We start from the raw sequence: 24,399 nt of genomic DNA, 5'->3' as shown, positions 1-24,399 counted from the left end.
GTACTGACCCTCTGACAGTGCGGCACTCCCTCAGTACTGACCCTCTGACAATGCGGCACTCCCTCAGTACTGACCCTCTGACAGTGCGGCACTCTCAGCACTGACCCTCTGACAGTGCGGCACTCCCTCAGTACTGACCCTCTGACAGTGCAGCACTCCCTCAGTACTGACCTTCTGACTGTGCGGCACTCCCTCAGTACTGACCCTCTGACAGTGCAGCACTCCCTCAGTACTGATCCTCTGACAGTGCGGCACTCCCTCAGTACTGACCCTCTGACAGCGCGGCACTCCCTCAGTACTGACCCTCTGACAGTGCGGCACTCCCTCAGTACTGACCCTCTGACTGTGCGGCACTGCCTCAGTACTGACCCTCTGACGGTCCAGCACTCCCTCAGTACTGTCCCTCTGATAGTGCAGCACTCCCTCAGTACTGACCCTCTGACAGTGCAGCACTCCCTCAACACTGACCCTCTGACAGTGCAGCACTCCCTCAGTACTGACCCTCTGACAGTGCGGCACTCCCTCAGTACTGACCCTCTGACGGTCCAGCACTCCCTCAGTACTGACCCTCTGACAGTGCGACACTCCCTCAGTACTGACCCTCTGACAGTGCAGCACTCCCTCAGTACTGACCCTCTGACAGTGCGGCACTCCCTCAGTACTGACCCTCTGACAGTGCGGCACTCCCTCAGTACTGACCCTCCGACAGTGCAGCACTCCTTCCGTACTGACCCTCTGACAGTGCGGCACTCCCTCAGTACTGACCCTCCGACAGTGCAGCACTCCCTCAGTACTGACCCTCCGACTGTGCGGCACTCCCTCAGTACTGACCCTCCGACAGTGCAGCACTCCCTCAGTACTGACCCTCTGACAGTGCGGCACTCCCTCAGTACTGACCCTCTGACAGTGCTGCACTCCCTCAGTACTGACTCTCTGACAGTGCGGCACTCCCTCAGTACTGACCCTCTGACAGTGCGGCACTCCCTCAGTCCTGACCCTCTGACAGTGCAGCACTCCCTCAGCACTGACCCCCTGACAGTGCGGCACTCCCTCAGTACTGACTCTCTGACAGTGCAGCACTCCCTCAGTACTGACCCTCTGACAGTGCAGTGCTCCCACAGTACTGACCCTCTGACAGTGCAGCACTCCCTCAGTACTGACCCACTGACAGTGCAGTGCTCCCTCAGTACTGACCCTCTGACAGTGCCGTGCTCCCACAGTACTGACCCTCTGACAGTGCGGCACTCCCTCAGTACTGACCCTCTGACAGTGCAGTGCTCCCACAGTACTGACCCTCTGACAGTGCGGCACTCCCTCAGTACTGACCCTCTGACACTGCAGCACTCCCTCAGTACTGACCCTCTGACAGTGCGGCACTCCCTCAGTACTGACCCTCTGACAGTGCGGCACTCCCTCAGTACTGACCCTCTGACAGTGCGGCACTCCCTCAGTACTGACCCTCTGACAGTGCGGCACTCCCTCAGTACTGACCCTCTGACAGTGCGGCACTCCCTCAGTACTGACCCTCTGACAGTGCGGCACTCCCTCAGTACTGATCCTCTGACAGTGCAGCACTCCCTCAGCACTGACCCTCTGACAGTGCGGCACTCCCTCAGTACTGACCCTCTGACAGTGCGGCACTCCCTCAGTACTGACCCTCTGACAGTGCGGCACTCCCTCAGTACTGATCCTCTGACAGTGCAGCACTCCCTCAGCACTGACCCTCTGACAGTGCGGCACTCCCTCAGTACTGACTCTCTGACAGTGCAGCACTCCCTCAGTACTGACCCTCTGACAGTGCAGTGCTCCCACAGTACTGACCCTCTGACAGTGCAGCACTCCCTCAGTACTGACCCCCTGACAGTGCAGCACTCCCTCAGTACTGACCCACTGACAGTGCGGCACTCCCTCAGTACTGACCCTCTGACAGTGCGGCACTCCCTCAGTACTGACCCTCTGACAGTGCGGCACTCCCTCAGTACTGACCCTCTGACAGTGCGGCACTCCCTCAGTACTGACCCTCTGACAGTGCGGCACTCCCTCAGTACTGACCCTCTGACAGTGCGGCACTCCCTCAGTACTGACCCTCTGACAGTGCGGCACTCCCTCAGTACTGACCCTCTGACAGTGCAGCACTCCCTCAGCACTGACCCTCTGACAGTGCGGCACTCCCTCAGTACTGACTCTCTGACAGTGCAGCACTCCCTCAGTACTGACCCTCTGACAGTGCAGTGCTCCCACAGTACTGACCCTCTGACAGTGCAGCACTCCCTCAGTACTGACCCCCTGACAGTGCTGCACTCCCTCAGTACTGACCCTCTGACAGTGCAGCACTCCCTCAGTACTGACCCTCTGACAGTGCTGCACTCCCTCAGTACTGACCCTCTGACAGTGCGGCACTCCCTCAGTACTGACCCTCTGACAGTGCAGCACCCCCTCAGTACTGACCCTCTGACAGTGCAGCACTCCCTCAGTACTGACCCTCTGACGGTGCGACACTCCCTCAGTACTGACCCTCTGACAGTGCGGCACTCCCTCAGTACTGACCCTCTGACAGTGCGGCACTCCCTCAGTACTGACCCTCTGACAGTGCGGCACTCCCTCAGTACTGACCCTCTGAGAGTGCGGCACTCCCTCAGTACTGACCCTCTGACAGTGCGGCACTCCCTCAGTACTGACCCTCTGACAGTGCGGCACTCCCTCAGTACTGACCCTCTGACAGTGCGGCACTCCCTCAGTAGTGACCCTCTGACAGTGCGGCACTCCCTCAGTACTGACCCTCTGACAGTGCGGCACTCCCTCAGTACTGACCCTCTGACAGTGCGGCACCCCCTCAGTACTGACCCTCTGACAGTGCAGCACTCCCTCAGTACTGACCCTCTGACAGTGCGGCACTCCCTCAGTACTGACCCTCTGACAGTGCGGCACTCCCTCAGTACTGACCCTCTGACAGTGCAGCAACCCCTCAGTACTGACCCTCTGACAGTGCAGCACTCCCTCAGTACTGACCCTCTGACAGTGCGGCACTCCCTCAGTACTGACCCTCTGACGGTGCGACACTCCCTCAGTACTGACCCTCTGACGGTGCGGCACTCCCTCAGTACTGACCCTCTGACAGTGCGGCACTCCCTCAGTACTGACCCTCTGACAGCGCGGCACTCCCTCAGTACTGACCCTCTGACAGCGCGGCACTCCCTCAGTACTGACCCTCTGACAGTGCGGCACTCCCTCAGTACTGACCCTCTGACAGTGCAGCACTCCCTCAGTAGTGACCCTCTGACGGTGCGACACTCCCTCAGTACTGACCCTCTGACAGTGCAGCACTCCCTCAGTACTGACCCTCTGACAGTGCGGCACTCCCTCAGTACTGACCCTCTGACAGTGCGGCACTCCCTCAGTAGTGACCCTCTGACGGTGCGACACTCCCTCAGTACTGACCCTCTGACAGTGCGGCACTCCCTCAGTACTGACCCTCTGACAGTGCGGCACTCCCTCAGTACTGACCCTCTGACAGTGCAGCACCCCCTCAGTACTGACCCTCTGACAGTGCGGCACTCCCTCAGTACTGACCCTCTGACAGTGCGGCACTCCCTCAGTAGTGACCCTCTGACGGTGCGGCACTCCCTCAGTACTGACCCTCTGACAGTGCAGCACCCCCTCAGTACTGACCCTCTGACAGTGCAGCACTCCCTCAGTACTGACCCTCTGACAGTGCGGCACTCCCTCAGTACTGACCCTCTGACAGTGCGGCACTCCCTCAGTACTGACCCTCTGACAGTGCGGCACTCCCTCAGTACTGACCCTCTGACAGTGCGGCACTCCCTCAGTACTGACCCTCTGACAGTGCAGCACTCCGCCAGTACTGACCCTCTGACAGTGCAGCGCTCCCTCAGTACTGACCCTCTGACAGTGCGGCACTCCCTCAGTACTGACCCTCTGACAGTGCGGCACTCCCTCAGTACTGACCCTCTGACAGTGCGGCACTCCCTCAGTACTGACCCTCTGACAGTGCGGCACTCCCTCAGTACTGACCCTCTGACAGTGCGGCACTCCCTCAGTACTGACCCTCTGACAGTGCGGCACTCCCTCAGTACTGACCCTCCGACAGTGCGGCACTCCCTCAGTACTGACCCTCCGACAGTGCGGCACTCCCTCAGTACTGACCCTCCGACAGTGCGGCACTCCCTCAGTACTGACCCTCTGACAGTGCGGCACTCCCTCAGTACTGACCCTCTAACAGTGCGGCACTCCCTCAGTACTGACCCTCCGACAGTGCGGCGCTCCCTCAGTACTGACCCTCCGACAGTGCGGCGCTCCCTCAGTACTGGCCCTCCGACAGTGCGGCACTCCCTCAGTACTGACCCTCTGACAGTGCGGCACTCCCTCAGTACTGACCCTCTGACAGTGCGGCACTCCCTCAGTACTGACCCTCTGACAGTGCGGCGCTCCCTCAGTACTGACCCTCTGACAGTGCGGCGCTCCCTCAGTACTGACCCTCTGACAGTGCGGCGCTCCCTCAGTACTGACCCTCTGACAGTGCGGCACTCCCTCAGTACTGACCCTCTGACAGTGCGGCACTCCCTCAGTACTGACCCTCTGACAGTGCGGCACTCCCTCGGTACTGACCCTCTGACAGTGTAGCACTCCCTCAGTACTGACCCTCTGACAGTGCGGCACTCCCTCAGTACTAACTCTCTGACAGTGCGGCACTCCCTCAGTACTGACCCTCTGACAGTGCAGCGCTCCCTCAGTACTGACCCTCTGACAGTGCGGCACTCCCTCAGTACTGACCCTCTGACAGTGCGGCACTCCCTCAGTACTGACCCTCTGACAGTGCAGCACTCCCTCAGTACTGACCCTCTGACAGTGCAGCACTCCCTCAGTACTGACCCTCTGACAGTGCAGCACTCCCTCAGTACTGACCCTCTGACAGTGCGGCACTCCCTCAGTACTGACCCTCTGACAGTGCGGCACTCCCTCAGTACTGACCCTCTGACAGTGCAGCACTCCCTCAGTACTGACCCTCTGACAGTGCTGCACTCCCTCAGTACTGACCCTCTGACAGTGCGGCACTCCCTCAGTACTGACCCTCTGACAGTGCAGCACCCCCTCAGTACTGACCCTCTGACAGTGCAGCACTCCCTCAGTACTGACCCTCTGACGGTGCGACACTCCCTCAGTACTGACCCTCTGACAGTGCGGCACTCCCTCAGTACTGACCCTCTGACAGTGCGGCACTCCCTCAGTACTGACCCTCTGACAGTGCGGCACTCCCTCAGTACTGACCCTCTGAGAGTGCGGCACTCCCTCAGTACTGACCCTCTGACAGTGCGGCACTCCCTCAGTACTGACCCTCTGACAGTGCGGCACTCCCTCAGTACTGACCCTCTGACAGTGCGGCACTCCCTCAGTAGTGACCCTCTGACAGTGCGGCACTCCCTCAGTACTGACCCTCTGACAGTGCGGCACTCCCTCAGTACTGACCCTCTGACAGTGCGGCACCCCCTCAGTACTGACCCTCTGACAGTGCAGCACTCCCTCAGTACTGACCCTCTGACAGTGCGGCACTCCCTCAGTACTGACCCTCTGACAGTGCGGCACTCCCTCAGTACTGACCCTCTGACAGTGCAGCAACCCCTCAGTACTGACCCTCTGACAGTGCAGCACTCCCTCAGTACTGACCCTCTGACAGTGCGGCACTCCCTCAGTACTGACCCTCTGACGGTGCGACACTCCCTCAGTACTGACCCTCTGACGGTGCGGCACTCCCTCAGTACTGACCCTCTGACAGTGCGGCACTCCCTCAGTACTGACCCTCTGACAGCGCGGCACTCCCTCAGTACTGACCCTCTGACAGCGCGGCACTCCCTCAGTACTGACCCTCTGACAGTGCGGCACTCCCTCAGTACTGACCCTCTGACAGTGCAGCACTCCCTCAGTAGTGACCCTCTGACGGTGCGACACTCCCTCAGTACTGACCCTCTGACAGTGCAGCACTCCCTCAGTACTGACCCTCTGACAGTGCGGCACTCCCTCAGTACTGACCCTCTGACAGTGCGGCACTCCCTCAGTAGTGACCCTCTGACGGTGCGACACTCCCTCAGTACTGACCCTCTGACAGTGCGGCACTCCCTCAGTACTGACCCTCTGACAGTGCGGCACTCCCTCAGTACTGACCCTCTGACAGTGCAGCACCCCCTCAGTACTGACCCTCTGACAGTGCGGCACTCCCTCAGTACTGACCCTCTGACAGTGCGGCACTCCCTCAGTAGTGACCCTCTGACGGTGCGGCACTCCCTCAGTACTGACCCTCTGACAGTGCAGCACCCCCTCAGTACTGACCCTCTGACAGTGCAGCACTCCCTCAGTACTGACCCTCTGACAGTGCGGCACTCCCTCAGTACTGACCCTCTGACAGTGCGGCACTCCCTCAGTACTGACCCTCTGACAGTGCGGCACTCCCTCAGTACTGACCCTCTGACAGTGCGGCACTCCCTCAGTACTGACCCTCTGACAGTGCAGCACTCCGCCAGTACTGACCCTCTGACAGTGCAGCGCTCCCTCAGTACTGACCCTCTGACAGTGCGGCACTCCCTCAGTACTGACCCTCTGACAGTGCGGCACTCCCTCAGTACTGACCCTCTGACAGTGCGGCACTCCCTCAGTACTGACCCTCTGACAGTGCGGCACTCCCTCAGTACTGACCCTCTGACAGTGCGGCACTCCCTCAGTACTGACCCTCTGACAGTGCGGCACTCCCTCAGTACTGACCCTCCGACAGTGCGGCACTCCCTCAGTACTGACCCTCCGACAGTGCGGCACTCCCTCAGTACTGACCCTCCGACAGTGCGGCACTCCCTCAGTACTGACCCTCTGACAGTGCGGCACTCCCTCAGTACTGACCCTCTAACAGTGCGGCACTCCCTCAGTACTGACCCTCCGACAGTGCGGCGCTCCCTCAGTACTGACCCTCCGACAGTGCGGCGCTCCCTCAGTACTGGCCCTCCGACAGTGCGGCACTCCCTCAGTACTGACCCTCTGACAGTGCGGCACTCACTCAGTACTGACCCTCTGACAGTGCGGCACTCCCTCAGTACTGACCCTCTGACAGTGCGGCGCTCCCTCAGTACTGACCCTCTGACAGTGCGGCGCTCCCTCAGTACTGACCCTCTGACAGTGCGGCGCTCCCTCAGTACTGACCCTCTGACAGTGCGGCACTCCCTCAGTACTGACCCTCTGACAGTGCGGCACTCCCTCAGTACTGACCCTCTGACAGTGCGGCACTCCCTCGGTACTGACCCTCTGACAGTGTAGCACTCCCTCAGTACTGACCCTCTGACAGTGCGGCACTCCCTCAGTACTAACTCTCTGACAGTGCGGCACTCCCTCAGTACTGACCCTCTGACAGTGCAGCGCTCCCTCAGTACTGACCCTCTGACAGTGCGGCACTCCCTCAGTACTGACCCTCTGACAGTGCGGCACTCCCTCAGTACTGACCCTCTGACAGTGCGGCACTCCCTCAGTACTGACCCTCTGACAGTGCGGCGCTCCCTCAGTACTGACCCTCTGACAGTGCGGCACTCCCTCAGTACTGACCCTCTGACAGTGCAGTACTCCCTCGCTACTGACCCTCTGACAGTGCAGCACTCCCTCAGTACTGACCCTCGACAGTGCGGCACTCCCTCCGTACTCACCCTCTGACAGTGCGGCACTCCCTCAGTACTGACCCTCTGACAGTGCAGCACTCCCTCAGTACTGACCCTCTGACAGTGCGGCACTCCCTCAGTACTGACCCTCTGACAGTGCGGCACTCTCTCAGTACTGACCCTCTGACAGTGCGGCACTCCCTCAGTACTGACCCTCTGACAGTGTGGCACTCCCTCAGTACTGACCCTCTGACAGTGCGGCACTCCCTCAGTACTGACCCTCTGACAGTGCGGCACTCCCTCAGTACTGACCCTCTGACAGTGCGGCACTCTCTCAGTACTGACCCTCTGACAGTGCAGCACTCCCTCAGTACTGACCCTCTGACAGTGCAGCACTCCCTCAGTACTGACCCTCTGACAGTGCGGCACTCCCTCAGTACTGACCCTCTGACAGTGCGGCACTCCCTCAGTACTGACCCTCTGACAATGCGGCACTCCCTCAGTACTGACCCTCTGACAGTGCGGCGCTCCCTCAGTACTGACCCTCTGACAGTGCGGCACTCCCTCAGTACTGACCCTCTGACAGTGCGGCGCTCCCTCAGTACTGACCCTCTGACAGTGCGGCGCTCCCTCAGTACTGACCCTCTGACAGTGCGGCACTCCCTCAGTACTGACCCTCTGACAGTGCGGCACTCCCTCAGTACTGACCCTCTGACAGTGCGGCACTCCCTCGGTACTGACCCTCTGACAGTGCAGCACTCCCTCGGTACTGACCCTCTGACAGTGCAGCACTCCCTCGGTACTGACCCTCTGACAGTGCAGCACTCCCTCAGTACTGACCCTCTGACAGTGCGGCATTCCCTCAGTACTGACCCTCGACAGTGCGGCACTCCCTCAGTACTGACCCTCTGACAGCGCGGCACTCCCTCAGTACTGACCCTCTGACAGTGCGGCACTCCCTCAGTACTGACCCTCTGACAATGCGGCACTCCCTCAGTACTGACCCTCTGACAGTGCGGCACTCTCAGCACTGACCCTCTGACAGTGCGGCACTCCCTCAGTACTGACCCTCTGACAGTGCAGCACTCCCTCAGTACTGACCCTCTGACGGTCCAGCACTCCCTCAGTACTGTCCCTCTGATAGTGCAGCACTCCCTCAGTACTGACCCTCTGACAGTGCAGCACTCCCTCAACACTGACCCTCTGACAGTGCAGCACTCCCTCAGTACTGACCCTCTGACAGTGCGGCACTCCCTCAGTACTGACCCTCTGACGGTCCAGCACTCCCTCAGTACTGACCCTCTGACAGTGCGACACTCCCTCAGTACTGACCCTCTGACAGTGCAGCACTCCCTCAGTACTGACCCTCTGACAGTGCGGCACTCCCTCAGTACTGACCCTCTGACAGTGCGGCACTCCCTCAGTACTGACCCTCCGACAGTGCAGCACTCCTTCCGTACTGACCCTCTGACAGTGCGGCACTCCCTCAGTACTGACCCTCCGACAGTGCAGCACTCCCTCAGTACTGACCCTCCGACTGTGCGGCACTCCCTCAGTACTGACCCTCCGACAGTGCAGCACTCCCTCAGTACTGACCCTCTGACAGTGCGGCACTCCCTCAGTACTGACCCTCTGACAGTGCTGCACTCCCTCAGTACTGACTCTCTGACAGTGCAGCACCCCCTCAGTACTGACCCTCTGACAGTGCAGCACTCCCTCAGTACTGACCCTCTGACAGTGCGGCACTCCCTCAGTACTGACCCTCTGACAGTGCGGCACTCCCTCAGTACTGACCCTCTGACAGTGCAGCACTCCCTCAGTACTGACCCTCTGACAGTGCGGCACTCCCTCAGTACTGACCCTCTGACAGTGCGGCACTCCCTCAGTACTGACCCTCTGACAGTGCGGCACTCCCTCAGTACTGACCCTCTGACAGTGCAGCACTCCGCCAGTACTGACCCTCTGACAGTGCAGCGCTCCCTCAGTACTGACCCTCTGACAGTGCGGCACTCCCTCAGTACTGACCCTCTGACAGTGCGGCACTCCCTCAGTACTGACCCTCTGACAGTGCGGCACTCCCTCAGTACTGACCCTCTGACAGTGCGGCACTCCCTCAGTACTGACCCTCTGACAGTGCGGCACTCCCTCAGTACTGACCCTCTGACAGTGCGGCACTCCCTCAGTACTGACCCTCTGACAGTGCGGCACTCCCTCAGTACTGACCCTCCGACAGTGCGGCACTCCCTCAGTACTGACCCTCCGACAGTGCGGCACTCCCTCAGTACTGACCCTCCGACAGTGCGGCACTCCCTTAGTACTGACCCTCTGACAGTGCGGCACTCCCTCAGTACTGACCCTCTAACAGTGCGGCACTCCCTCAGTACTGACCCTCTGACAGTGCGGCGCTCCCTCAGTACTGACCCTCCGACAGTGCGGCGCTCCCTCAGTACTGACCCTCCGACAGTGCGGCACTCCCTCAGTACTGACCCTCTGACAGTGCGGCACTCCCTCAGTACTGACCCTCTGACAGTGCGGCACTCCCTCAGTACTGACCCTCTGACAGTGCGGCGCTCCCTCAGTACTGACCCTCTGACAGTGCGGCGCTCCCTCAGTACTGACCCTCTGACAGTGCGGCACTCCCTCAGTACTGACCCTCTGACAGTGCGGCACTCCCTCAGTACTGACCCTCTGACAGTGCGGCACTCCCTCGGTACTGACCCTCTGACAGTGTAGCACTCCCTCAGTACTGACCCTCTGACAGTGCGGCACTCCCTCAGTACTAACTCTCTGACAGTGCGGCACTCCCTCAGTACTGACCCTCTGACAGTGCAGCGCTCCCTCAGTACTGACCCTCTGACAGTGCGGCACTCCCTCAGTACTGACCCTCTGACAGTGCGGCACTCCCTCAGTACTGACCCTCTGACAGTGCGGCACTCCCTCAGTACTGACCCTCTGACAGTGCGGCGCTCCCTCAGTACTGACCCTCTGACAGTGCGGCACTCCCTCAGTACTGACCCTCTGACAGTGCAGTACTCCCTCGCTACTGACCCTCTGACAGTGCAGCACTCCCTCAGTACTGACCCTCTGACAGTGCAGCACTCCCTCAGTACTGACCCTCTGACAGTGCGGCACTCCCTCAGTACTGACCCTCTGACGGTGCGACACTCCCTCAGTACTGACCCTCTGACGGTGCGGCACTCCCTCAGTACTGACCCTCTGACAGTGCGGCACTCCCTCAGTACTGACCCTCTGACAGCGCGGCACTCCCTCAGTACTGACCCTCTGACAGCGCGGCACTCCCTCAGTACTGACCCTCTGACAGTGCGGCACTCCCTCAGTACTGACCCTCTGACAGTGCAGCACTCCCTCAGTAGTGACCCTCTGACGGTGCGACACTCCCTCAGTACTGACCCTCTGACAGTGCAGCACTCCCTCAGTACTGACCCTCTGACAGTGCGGCACTCCCTCAGTACTGACCCTCTGACAGTGCGGCACTCCCTCAGTAGTGACCCTCTGACGGTGCGACACTCCCTCAGTACTGACCCTCTGACAGTGCGGCACTCCCTCAGTACTGACCCTCTGACAGTGCGGCACTCCCTCAGTACTGACCCTCTGACAGTGCAGCACCCCCTCAGTACTGACCCTCTGACAGTGCGGCACTCCCTCAGTACTGACCCTCTGACAGTGCGGCACTCCCTCAGTAGTGACCCTCTGACGGTGCGGCACTCCCTCAGTACTGACCCTCTGACAGTGCAGCACCCCCTCAGTACTGACCCTCTGACAGTGCAGCACTCCCTCAGTACTGACCCTCTGACAGTGCGGCACTCCCTCAGTACTGACCCTCTGACAGTGCGGCACTCCCTCAGTACTGACCCTCTGACAGTGCGGCACTCCCTCAGTACTGACCCTCTGACAGTGCGGCACTCCCTCAGTACTGACCCTCTGACAGTGCAGCACTCCGCCAGTACTGACCCTCTGACAGTGCAGCGCTCCCTCAGTACTGACCCTCTGACAGTGCGGCACTCCCTCAGTACTGACCCTCTGACAGTGCGGCACTCCCTCAGTACTGACCCTCTGACAGTGCGGCACTCCCTCAGTACTGACCCTCTGACAGTGCGGCACTCCCTCAGTACTGACCCTCTGACAGTGCGGCACTCCCTCAGTACTGACCCTCTGACAGTGCGGCACTCCCTCAGTACTGACCCTCCGACAGTGCGGCACTCCCTCAGTACTGACCCTCCGACAGTGCGGCACTCCCTCAGTACTGACCCTCCGACAGTGCGGCACTCCCTCAGTACTGACCCTCCGACAGTGCGGCACTCCCTCAGTACTGACCCTCTAACAGTGCGGCACTCCCTCAGTACTGACCCTCCGACAGTGCGGCGCTCCCTCAGTACTGACCCTCCGACAGTGCGGCGCTCCCTCAGTACTGGCCCTCCGACAGTGCGGCACTCCCTCAGTACTGACCCTCTGACAGTGCGGCACTCCCTCAGTACTGACCCTCTGACAGTGCGGCACTCCCTCAGTACTGACCCTCTGACAGTGCGGCGCTCCCTCAGTACTGACCCTCTGACAGTGCGGCGCTCCCTCAGTACTGACCCTCTGACAGTGCGGCGCTCCCTCAGTACTGACCCTCTGACAGTGCGGCACTCCCTCAGTACTGACCCTCTGACAGTGCGGCACTCCCTCAGTACTGACCCTCTGACAGTGCGGCACTCCCTCGGTACTGACCCTCTGACAGTGTAGCACTCCCTCAGTACTGACCCTCTGACAGTGCGGCACTCCCTCAGTACTAACTCTCTGACAGTGCGGCACTCCCTCAGTACTGACCCTCTGACAGTGCAGCGCTCCCTCAGTACTGACCCTCTGACAGTGCGGCACTCCCTCAGTACTGACCCTCTGACAGTGCGGCACTCCCTCAGTACTGACCCTCTGACAGTGCGGCACTCCCTCAGTACTGACCCTCTGACAGTGCGGCGCTCCCTCAGTACTGACCCTCTGACAGTGCGGCACTCCCTCAGTACTGACCCTCTGACAGTGCAGTACTCCCTCGCTACTGACCCTCTGACAGTGCAGCACTCCCTCAGTACTGACCCTCGACAGTGCGGCACTCCCTCCGTACTCACCCTCTGACAGTGCGGCACTCCCTCAGTACTGACCCTCTGACAGTGCAGCACTCCCTCGGTACTGACCCTCTGGCAGTGCGGCACTCCCTCAGTACTGACCCTCTGACAGTGCGGCACTCTCTCAGTACTGACCCTCTGACAGTGCGGCACTCCCTCAGTACTGACCCTCTGACAGTGTGGCACTCCCTCAGTACTGACCCTCTGACAGTGCGGCACTCCCTCAGTACTGACCCTCTGACAGTGCGGCACTCCCTCAGTACTGACCCTCTGACAGTGCGGCACTCTCTCAGTACTGACCCTCTGACAGTGCAGCACTCCCTCAGTACTGACCCTCTGACAGTGCAGCACTCCCTCAGTACTGACCCTCTGACAGTGCGGCACTCCCTCAGTACTGACCCTCTGACAGTGCGGCACTCCCTCAGTACTGACCCTCTGACAATGCGGCACTCCCTCAGTACTGACCCTCTGACAGTGCGGCGCTCCCTCAGTACTGACCCTCTGACAGTGCGGCACTCCCTCAGTACTGACCCTCTGACAGTGCGGCGCTCCCTCAGTACTGACCCTCTGACAGTGCGGCGCTCCCTCAGTACTGACCCTCTGACAGTGCGGCGCTCCCTCAGTACTGACCCTCTGACAGTGCGGCACTCCCTCAGTACTGACCCTCTGACAGTGCGGCACTCCCTCGGTACTGACCCTCTGACAGTGCAGCACTCCCTCGGTACTGACCCTCTGACAGTGCAGCACTCCCTCGGTACTGACCCTCTGACAGTGCAGCACTCCCTCAGTACTGACCCTCTGACAGTGCGGCATTCCCTCAGTACTGACCCTCGACAGTGCGGCACTCCCTCAGTACTGACCCTCTGACAGCGCGGCACTCCCTCAGTACTGACCCTCTGACAGTGCGGCACTCCCTCAGTACTGACCCTCTGACAATGCGGCACTCCCTCAGTACTGACCCTCTGACAGTGCGGCACTCTCAGCACTGACCCTCTGACAGTGCGGCACTCCCTCAGTACTGACCCTCTGACAGTGCAGCACTCCCTCAGTACTGACCCTCTGACGGTCCAGCACTCCCTCAGTACTGTCCCTCTGATAGTGCAGCACTCCCTCAGTACTGACCCTCTGACAGTGCAGCACTCCCTCAACACTGACCCTCTGACAGTGCAGCACTCCCTCAGTACTGACCCTCTGACAGTGCGGCACTCCCTCAGTACTGACCCTCTGACGGTCCAGCACTCCCTCAGTACTGACCCTCTGACAGTGCGACACTCCCTCAGTACTGACCCTCTGACAGTGCAGCACTCCCTCAGTACTGACCCTCTGACAGTGCGGCACTCCCTCAGTACTGACCCTCTGACAGTGCGGCACTCCCTCAGTACTGACCCTCCGACAGTGCAGCACTCCTTCCGTACTGACCCTCTGACAGTGCGGCACTCCCTCAGTACTGACCCTCCGACAGTGCAGCACTCCCTCAGTACTGACCCTCCGACTGTGCGGCACTCCCTCAGTACTGACCCTCCGACAGTGCAGCACTCCCTCAGTACTGACCCTCTGACAGTGCGGCACTCCCTCAGTACTGACCCTCTGACAGTGCTGCACTCCCTCAGTACTGACTCTCTGACAGTGCAGCACCCCCTCAGTACTGACCCTCTGACAGTGCAGCACTCCCTCAGTACTGACCCTCTGACAGTGCGGCACTCCCTCAGTACTGACCCTCTGACAGTGCGGCACTCCCTCAGTACTGACCCTCTGACAGTGCAGCACTCCCTCAGTACTGACCCTCTGACAGTGCGGCACTCCCTCAGTACTGACCCTCTGACAGTGCGGCACTCCCTCAGTACTGACCCTCTGACAGTGCGGCACTCCCTCAGTACTGACCCTCTGACAGTGCAGCACTCCGCCAGTACTGACCCTCTGACAGTGCAGCGCTCCCTCAGTACTGACCCTCTGACAGTGCGGCACTCCCTCAGTACTGACCCTCTGACAGTGCGGCACTCCCTCAGTACTGACCCTCTGACAGTGCGGCACTCCCTCAGTACTGACCCTCTGACAGTGCGGCACTCCCTCAGTACTGACCCTCTGACAGTGCGGCACTCCCTCAGTACTGACCCTCTGACAGTGCGGCACTCCCTCAGTACTGACCCTCTGACAGTGCGGCACTCCCTCAGTACTGACCCTCCGACAGTGCGGCACTCCCTCAGTACTGACCCTCCGACAGTGCGGCACTCCCTCAGTACTGACCCTCCGACAGTGCGGCACTCCCTTAGTACTGACCCTCTGACAGTGCGGCACTCCCTCAGTACTGACCCTCTAACAGTGCGGCACTCCCTCAGTACTGACCCTCTGACAGTGCGGCGCTCCCTCAGTACTGACCCTCCGACAGTGCGGCGCTCCCTCAGTACTGACCCTCCGACAGTGCGGCACTCCCTCAGTACTGACCCTCTGACAGTGCGGCACTCCCTCAGTACTGACCCTCTGACAGTGCGGCACTCCCTCAGTACTGACCCTCTGACAGTGCGGCGCTCCCTCAGTACTGACCCTCTGACAGTGCGGCGCTCCCTCAGTACTGACCCTCTGACAGTGCGGCACTCCCTCAGTACTGACCCTCTGACAGTGCGGCACTCCCTCAGTACTGACCCTCTGACAGTGCGGCACTCCCTCGGTACTGACCCTCTGACAGTGTAGCACTCCCTCAGTACTGACCCTCTGACAGTGCGGCACTCCCTCAGTACTTACTCTCTGACAGTGCGGCACTCCCTCAGTACTGACCCTCTGACAGTGCAGCGCTCCCTCAGTACTGACCCTCTGACAGTGCGGCACTCCCTCAGTACTGACCCTCTGACAGTGCGGCACTCCCTCAGTACTGACCCTCTGACAGTGCGGCACTCCCTCAGTACTGACCCTCTGACAGTGCGGCGCTCCCTCAGTACTGACCCTCTGACAGTGCGGCACTCCCTCAGTACTGACCCTCTGACAGTGCAGTACTCCCTCGCTACTGACCCTCTGACAGTGCAGCACTCCCTCAGTACTGACCCTCTGACAGTGCGGCATTCCCTCAGTACTGACCCTCGACAGTGCGGCACTCCCTCCGTACTCACCCTCTGACAGCGCGGCACTCCCTCAGTACTGACCCTCTGACAGTGCGGCACTCCCTCAGTACTGACCCTCTGACAGTGCAGCACTCCCTCAGTACTGACCCTCTGACAGTGCGGCACTCCCTCAGTACTGACCCTCTGACAGTGCGGCACTCTCTCAGTACTGACCCTCTGACAGTGCGGCACTCCCTCAGTACTGACCCTCTGACAGTGTGGCACTCCCTCAGTACTGACCCTCTGACAGTGCGGCACTCCCTCAGTACTGACCCTCTGACAGTGCGGCACTCCCTCAGTACTGACCCTCTGACAGTGCGGCACTCTCTCAGTACTGACCCTCTGACAGTGCAGCACTCCCTCAGTACTGACCCTCTGACAGTGCGGCACTCCCTCAGTACTGACCCTCTGACAGTGCAGCACCCCCTCAGTACTGACCCTCTGACAGTGCAGCACTCCCTCAGTACTGACCCTCTGACAGTGCGGCACTCCCTCAGTACTGACCCTCTGACAGTGCGGCACTCCCTCAGTACTGACCCTCTGACAGTGCAGCACTCCCTCAGTACTGACCCTCTGACAGTGCGGCACTCCCTCAGTACTGACCCTCTGACAGTGCGGCACTCCCTCAGTACTGACCCTCTGACAGTGCAGCACTCCGCCAGTACTGACCCTCTGACAGTGCAGCGCTCCCTCAGTACTGACCCTCTGACAGTGCGGCGCTCCCTCAGTACTGACCCTCTGACAGTGCGGCACTCCCTCAGTACTGACCCTCTGACAGTGCGGCACTCCCTCAGTACTGACCCTCTGACAGTGCGGCACTCCCTCAGTACTGACCCTCTGACAGTGCGGCACTCCCTCAGTACTGACCCTCGGACAGTGCGGCACTCCCTCAGTACTGACCCTCCGACAGTGCGGCACTCCCTCAGTACTGACCCTCCGACAGTGCGGCACTCCCTCAGTACTGACCCTCCGACAGTGCGGCACTCCCTCAGTACTGACCCTCTGACAGTGCGGCACTCCCTCAGTACTGACCCTCTAACAGTGCGGCACTCCCTCAGTACTGACCCTCTGACAGTGCGGCGCTCCCTCAGTACTGACCCTCCGACAGTGCGGCGCTCCCTCAGTACTGGCCCTCCGACAGTGCGGCACTCCCTCAGTACTGACCCTCTGACAGTGCGGCACTCCCTCAGTACTGACCCTCTGACAGTGCGGCACTCCCTCAGTACTGACCCTCTGACAGTGCGGCGCTCCCTCAGTACTGACCCTCTGACAGTGCGGCGCTCCCTCAGTACTGACCCTCTGACAGTGCGGCGCTCCCTCAGTACTGACCCTCTGACAGTGCGGCACTCCCTCAGTACTGACCCTCTGACAGTGCGGCACTCCCTCAGTACTGACCCTCTGACAGTGCGGCACTCCCTCGGTACTGACCCTCTGACAGTGTAGCACTCCCTCAGTACTGACCCTCTGACAGTGCGGCACTCCCTCAGTACTAACTCTCTGACAGTGCGGCACTCCCTCAGTACTGACCCTCTGACAGTGCAGCGCTCCCTCAGTACTGACCCTCTGACAGTGCGGCACTCCCTCAGTACTGACCCTCTGACAGTGCGGCACTCCCTCAGTACTGACCCTCTGACAGTGCGGCACTCCCTCAGTACTGACCCTCTGACAGTGCGGCGCTCCCTCAGTACTGACCCTCTGACAGTGCGGCACTCCCTCAGTACTGACCCTCTGACAGTGCAGTACTCCCTCGCTACTGACCCTCTGACAGTGCAGCACTCCCTCAGTACTGACCCTCGACAGTGCGGCACTCCCTCCGTACTCACCCTCTGACAGCGCGGCACTCCCTCAGTACTGACCCTCTGACAGTGCGGCACTCCCTCAGTACTGACCCTCTGACAGTGCAGCACTCCCTCAGTACTGACCCTCTGACAGTGCGGCACTCCCTCAGTACTGACCCTCTGACAGTGCGGCACTCTCTCAGTACTGACCCTCTGACAGTGCGGCACTCCCTCAGTACTGACCCTCTGACAGTGTGGCACTCCCTCAGTACTGACCCTCTGACAGTGCGGCACTCCCTCAGTACTGACCCTCTGACAGTGCGGCACTCCCTCAGTACTGACCCTCTGACAGTGCGGCACTCTCTCAGTACTGACCCTCTGACAGTGCAGCACTCCCTCAGTACTGACCCTCTGACAGTGCAGCACTCCCTCAGTACTGACCCTCTGACAGTGCGGCACTCCCTCAGTACTGACCCTCTGACAGTGCGGCACTCCCTCAGTACTGACCCTCTGACAATGCGGCACTCCCTCAGTACTGACCCTCTGACAGTGCGGCGCTCCCTCAGTACTGACCCTCTGACAGTGCGGCACTCCCTCAGTACTGACCCTCTGACAGTGCGGCGCTCCCTCAGTACTGACCCTCTGACAGTGCGGCGCTCCCTCAGTACTGACCCTCTGACAGTGCGGCACTCCCTCAGTACTGACCCTCTGACAGTGCGGCACTCCCTCAGTACTGACCCTCTGACAGTGCGGCACTCCCTCGGTACTGACCCTCTGACAGTGCAGCACTCCCTCGGTACTGACCCTCTGACAGTGCAGCACTCCCTCGGTACTGACCCTCTGACAGTGCAGCACTCCCTCAGTACTGACCCTCTGACAGTGCGGCATTCCCTCAGTACTGACCCTCGACAGTGCGGCACTCCCTCAGTACTGACCCTCTGACAGCGCGGCACTCCCTCAGTACTGACCCTCTGACAGTGCGGCACTCCCTCAGTACTGACCCTCTGACAATGCGGCACTCCCTCAGTACTGACCCTCTGACAGTGCGGCACTCTCAGCACTGACCCTCTGACAGTGCGGCACTCCCTCAGTACTGACCCTCTGACAGTGCAGCACTCCCTCAGTACTGACCTTCTGACTGTGCGGCACTCCCTCAGTACTGACCCTCTGACAGTGCAGCACTCCCTCAGTACTGATCCTCTGACAGTGCGGCACTCCCTCAGTACTGACCCTCTGACAGCGCGGCACTCCCTCAGTACTGACCCTCTGACAGTGCGGCACTCCCTCAGTACTGACCCTCTGACTGTGCGGCACTGCCTCAGTACTGACCCTCTGACGGTCCAGCACTCCCTCAGTACTGTCCCTCTGATAGTGCAGCACTCCCTCAGTACTGACCCTCTGACAGTGCAGCACTCCCTCAACACTGACCCTCTGACAGTGCAGCACTCCCTCAGTACTGACCCTCTGACAGTGCGGCACTCCCTCAGTACTGACCCTCTGACGGTCCAGCACTCCCTCAGTACTGACCCTCTGACAGTGCGACACTCCCTCAGTACTGACCCTCTGACAGTGCAGCACTCCCTCAGTACTGACCCTCTGACAGTGCGGCACTCCCTCAGTACTGACCCTCTGACAGTGCGGCACTCCCTCAGTACTGACCCTCCGACAGTGCAGCACTCCTTCCGTACTGACCCTCTGACAGTGCGGCACTCCCTCAGTACTGACCCTCCGACAGTGCAGCACTCCCTCAGTACTGACCCTCCGACTGTGCGGCACTCCCTCAGTACTGACCCTCCGACAGTGCAGCACTCCCTCAGTACTGACCCTCTGACAGTGCGGCACTCCCTCAGTACTGACCCTCTGACAGTGCTGCACTCCCTCAGTACTGACTCTCTGACAGTGCAGCACCCCCTCAGTACTGACCCTCTGACAGTGCAGCACTCCCTCAGTACTGACCCTCTGACAGTGCGGCACTCCCTCAGTACTGACCCTCTGACAGTGCGGCACTCCCTCAGTACTGACCCTCTGACAGTGCAGCACTCCCTCAGTACTGACCCTCTGACAGTGCGGCACTCCCTCAGTACTGACCCTCTGACAGTGCGGCACTCCCTCAGTACTGACCCTCTGACAGTGCGGCACTCCCTCAGTACTGACCCTCTGACAGTGCAGCACTCCGCCAGTACTGACCCTCTGACAGTGCAGCGCTCCCTCAGTACTGACCCTCTGACAGTGCGGCACTCCCTCAGTACTGACCCTCTGACAGTGCGGCACTCCCTCAGTACTGACCCTCTGACAGTGCGGCACTCCCTCAGTACTGACCCTCTGACAGTGCGGCACTCCCTCAGTACTGACCCTCTGACAGTGCGGCACTCCCTCAGTACTGACCCTCTGACAGTGCGGCACTCCCTCAGTACTGACCCTCTGACAGTGCGGCACTCCCTCAGTACTGACCCTCCGACAGTGCGGCACTCCCTCAGTACTGACCCTCCGACAGTGCGGCACTCCCTCAGTACTGACCCTCCGACAGTGCGGCACTCCCTCAGTACTGACCCTCTGACAGTGCGGCACTCCCTCAGTACTGACCCTCTGACAGTGCGGCACTCCCTCAGTACTGACCCTCTGACAGTGCGGCGCTCCCTCAGTACTGACCCTCCGACAGTGCGGCGCTCCCTCAGTACTGACCCTCTGACAGTGCGGCACTCCCTCAGTACTGACCCTCTGACAGTGCGGCGCTCCCTCAGTACTGACCCTCTGACAGTGCGGCACTCCCTCAGTACTGACCCTCTGACAGTGCAGTACTCCCTCGCTACTGACCCTCTGACAGTGCAGCACTCCCTCAGTACTGACCCTCTGACAGTGCGGCATTCCCTCAGTACTGACCCTCGACAGTGCGGCACTCCCTCCGTACTCACCCTCTGACAGCGCGGCACTCCCTCAGTACTGACCCTCTGACAGTGCGGCACTCCCTCAGTACTGACCCTCTGACAGTGCAGCACTCCCTCAGTACTGACCCTCTGACAGTGCGGCACTCCCTCAGTACTGACCCTCTGACAGTGCGGCACTCTCTCAGTACTGACCCTCTGACAGTGCGGCACTCCCTCAGTACTGACCCTCTGACAGTGTGGCACTCCCTCAGTACTGACCCTCTGACAGTGCGGCACTCCCTCAGTACTGACCCTCTGACAGTGCGGCACTCCCTCAGTACTGACCCTCTGACAGTGCGGCACTCTCTCAGTACTGACCCTCTGACAGTGCAGCACTCCCTCAGTACTGACCCTCTGACAGTGCAGCACTCCCTCAGTACTGACCCTCTGACAGTGCGGCACTCCCTCAGTACTGACCCTCTGACAGTGCGGCACTCCCTCAGTACTGACCCTCTGACAATGCGGCACTCCCTCAGTACTGACCCTCTGACAGTGCGGCGCTCCCTCAGTACTGACCCTCTGACAGTGCGGCACTCCCTCAGTACTGACCCTCTGACAGTGCGGCGCTCCCTCAGTACTGACCCTCTGACAGTGCGGCGCTCCCTCAGTACTGACCCTCTGACAGTGCGGCACTCCCTCAGTACTGACCCTCTGACAGTGCGGCACTCCCTCAGTACTGACCCTCTGACAGTGCGGCACTCCCTCGGTACTGACCCTCTGACAGTGCAGCACTCCCTCGGTACTGACCCTCTGACAGTGCAGCACTCCCTCGGTACTGACCCTCTGACAGTGCAGCACTCCCTCAGTACTGACCCTCTGACAGTGCGGCATTCCCTCAGTACTGACCCTCGACAGTGCGGCACTCCCTCAGTACTGACCCTCTGACAGCGCGGCACTCCCTCAGTACTGACCCTCTGACAGTGCGGCACTCCCTCAGTACTGACCCTCTGACAATGCGGCACTCCCTCAGTACTGACCCTCTGACAGTGCGGCACTCTCAGCACTGACCCTCTGACAGTGCGGCACTCCCTCAGTACTGACCCTCTGACAGTGCAGCACTCCCTCAGTACTGACCTTCTGACTGTGCGGCACTCCCTCAGTACTGACCCTCTGACAGTGCAGCACTCCCTCAGTACTGATCCTCTGACAGTGCGGCACTCCCTCAGTACTGACCCTCTGACAGCGCGGCACTCCCTCAGTACTGACCCTCTGACAGTGCGGCACTCCCTCAGTACTGACCCTCTGACTGTGCGGCACTGCCTCAGTACTGACCCTCTGACGGTCCAGCACTCCCTCAGTACTGTCCCTCTGATAGTGCAGCACTCCCTCAGTACTGACCCTCTGACAGTGCAGCACTCCCTCAACACTGACCCTCTGACAGTGCAGCACTCCCTCAGTACTGACCCTCTGACAGTGCGGCACTCCCTCAGTACTGACCCTCTGACGGTCCAGCACTCCCTCAGTACTGACCCTCTGACAGTGCGACACTCCCTCAGTACTGACCCTCTGACAGTGCAGCACTCCCTCAGTACTGACCCTCTGACAGTGCGGCACTCCCTCAGTACTGACCCTCTGACAGTGCGGCACTCCCTCAGTACTGACCCTCCGACAGTGCAGCACTCCTTCCGTACTGACCCTCTGACAGTGCGGCACTCCCTCAGTACTGACCCTCCGACAGTGCAGCACTCCCTCAGTACTGACCCTCCGACTGTGCGGCACTCCCTCAGTACTGACCCTCCGACAGTGCAGCACTCCCTCAGTACTGACCCTCTGACAGTGCGGCACTCCCTCAGTACTGACCCTCTGACAGTGCTGCACTCCCTCAGTACTGACTCTCTGACAGTGCGGCACTCCCTCAGTACTGACCCTCTGACAGTGCGGCACTCCCTCAGTCCTGACCCTCTGACAGTGCAGCACTCCCTCAGCACTGACCCCCTGACAGTGCGGCACTCCCTCAGTACTGACTCTCTGACAGTGCAGCACTCCCTCAGTACTGACCCTCTGACAGTGCAGTGCTCCCACAGTACTGACCCTCTGACAGTGCAGCACTCCCTCAGTACTGACCCACTGACAGTGCAGTGCTCCCTCAGTACTGACCCTCTGACAGTGCCGTGCTCCCACAGTACTGACCCTCTGACAGTGCGGCACTCCCTCAGTACTGACCCTCTGACAGTGCAGTGCTCCCACAGTACTGACCCTCTGACAGTGCGGCACTCCCTCAGTACTGACCCTCTGACACTGCAGCACTCCCTCAGTACTGACCCTCTGACAGTGCGGCACTCCCTCAGTACTGACCCTCTGACAGTGCGGCACTCCCTCAGTACTGACCCTCTGACAGTGCGGCACTCCCTCAGTACTGACCCTCTGACAGTGCGGCACTCCCTCAGTACTGACCCTCTGACAGTGCGGCACTCCCTCAGTACTGACCCTCTGACAGTGCGGCACTCCCTCAGTACTGATCCTCTGACAGTGCAGCACTCCCTCAGCACTGACCCTCTGACAGTGCGGCACTCCCTCAGTACTGACCCTCTGACAGTGCGGCACTCCCTCAGTACTGACCCTCTGACAGTGCGGCACTCCCTCAGTACTGATCCTCTGACAGTGCAGCACTCCCTCAGCACTGACCCTCTGACAGTGCGGCACTCCCTCAGTACTGACTCTCTGACAGTGCAGCACTCCCTCAGTACTGACCCTCTGACAGTGCAGTGCTCCCACAGTACTGACCCTCTGACAGTGCAGCACTCCCTCAGTACTGACCCCCTGACAGTGCAGCACTCCCTCAGTACTGACCCACTGACAGTGCGGCACTCCCTCAGTACTGACCCTCTGACAGTGCGGCACTCCCTCAGTACTGACCCTCTGACAGTGCGGCACTCCCTCAGTACTGACCCTCTGACAGTGCGGCACTCCCTCAGTACTGACCCTCTGACAGTGCGGCACTCCCTCAGTACTGACCCTCTGACAGTGCGGCACTCCCTCAGTACTGACCCTCTGACAGTGCGGCACTCCCTCAGTACTGACCCTCTGACAGTGCAGCACTCCCTCAGCACTGACCCTCTGACAGTGCGGCACTCCCTCAGTACTGACTCTCTGACAGTGCAGCACTCCCTCAGTACTGACCCTCTGACAGTGCAGTGCTCCCACAGTACTGACCCTCTGACAGTGCAGCACTCCCTCAGTACTGACCCCCTGACAGTGCAGCACTCCCTCAGTACTGACCCACTGACAGTGCGGCACTCCCTCAGTACTGACCCTCTGACAGTGCAGCACTCCCTCAGTACTGACCCTCTGACAGTGCGGCACTCCCTCAGTACTGACCCTCCGACAGTGCGGCACTCCCTCAGTACTGACCCTCTGACAGTGCAGCACTCCCTCAGTACTGACCCTCTGACAGTGCGGCACTCCCTCAGTACTGACCCTCTGACAGTGCGGCACTCCCTCAGTACTGACCCTCTGACAGTGAGGCACTCCCTCAGTACTGACCCTCTGACAGTGCGGCACTCCCTCAGTACTGACCCTCTGACAGTGCGGCACTCCCTCAGTACTGACCCTCTGACAGTGCGGCACTCACTCAGTACTGACCCTCTGACAGTGCGGCGCTCCCTCAGTACTGACCCTCTGACAGTGCGGCACTCACTCAGTACTGACCCTCTGACAGTGCGGCACTCCCTCAGTACTGACCCTCTGACAGTGTAGAGAGTGCTACCTGCAGAGTGGCAGCTTGCACTATGGTAAATAATACTGGTTTCTTTGTTCCTCATGAGTGGGGATGGGACATCGCGCAATCTGGCCTGTAAGGGCCACTGGACGTGTTCCAGAGCAGAAGCTTCGGTTGA

General features: G+C 60.3%; 1 protein-coding gene across 1 annotated transcript in view; it reads left to right on the top strand.

Moving 5' to 3' along the window:
* The window catches only part of entr1 (endosome associated trafficking regulator 1), a 66,239-nt gene that overhangs the window by 14,436 nt on the left and 27,404 nt on the right, over nt 1-24,399 (top strand). The window lies entirely within an intron of this gene.

This window comes from Scyliorhinus torazame, chromosome 22 (assembly GCF_047496885.1).
Source record: "Scyliorhinus torazame isolate Kashiwa2021f chromosome 22, sScyTor2.1, whole genome shotgun sequence".
Lineage (NCBI taxonomy): Eukaryota > Metazoa > Chordata > Chondrichthyes > Carcharhiniformes > Scyliorhinidae > Scyliorhinus > Scyliorhinus torazame.
Note: the sequence above shows the minus strand (reverse complement) of the source record. Positions and strands in the feature narration are given on the sequence as shown.